Here is an 833-nt window from a genome sequence, read left to right on the forward strand (position 1 = left end):
ATCCCAGCTGGCCCCCATCAGACCCATTCAGCACCCCTGCCCCGCAAGAAGGGCTACAGTAGGGGGAGGGGAAGGGGATCTGGCATTTATAGAGCCCCTTCAGGGACTGGCATTGCCAGACTGTCAGAGTGCGGCTGAGAAGAAAACGGCCCCTGGGTACGATGCCCCAGAGGGCAGGAGCCAACGTACCAGTGCACAGCCTAGAAGGAGGCCTCGCCGTGGGCTTGGAATCCTCTGGGATTTTGGCCCTTTCTCTCCCTCCCCCACCCCATAGCGATTAGCAGGGTGGCACTTTCCCGTGGGGCTTAACTCGCTCCTCTGTGCCCAGCGCTGAGCTCTGCAGGCGGGACAGAGCCTGGGAAACCAGCAATCGCTGCTCTCCTCTCTGGGAGCGCCAGTGCGGCTCTGCTGACACAAGGGAGCGGGTTCGGCTGGAGTGAACAGGAGCAGCAGCCTTGTCTGCGTTAGCTGGAGATGGCCACACACCGGCCTCCCAGCCTTGTTCGGAGCTAGGATATGGGGCACAGCAGCAGGTGCACCTTAGCCTCACCTCCTGGCTCTGCTGCCTCAGTGAGGGCTATGGGGGCCCTGGCTGGATTCGGATTACGGAGCTCCAGGGGGATCCAGGAGAGCCGAGGAAAAGCCCAGGTCCTTTGTGAGAGCCAGGCAGGGTTCGGAGCCCCCTCCTCCCCTGCTGGCCCTGACAGACTCTTGGCAGGCCTGGTGGAAGCCGAGGGGCACAGGGTTCTGGCAGAGCACTGCCCTGCACCCCTGGGACTGGTACCCAGGCCCTCTGGGGAACTGCCCAACAGCCATTGCTGCTCAGCGAGGCA

The sequence above is a fragment of the Chelonoidis abingdonii genome, chromosome 18 (genome assembly GCF_003597395.2).
Source record: "Chelonoidis abingdonii isolate Lonesome George chromosome 18, CheloAbing_2.0, whole genome shotgun sequence".
Classification (NCBI taxonomy): domain Eukaryota; kingdom Metazoa; phylum Chordata; order Testudines; family Testudinidae; genus Chelonoidis; species Chelonoidis abingdonii.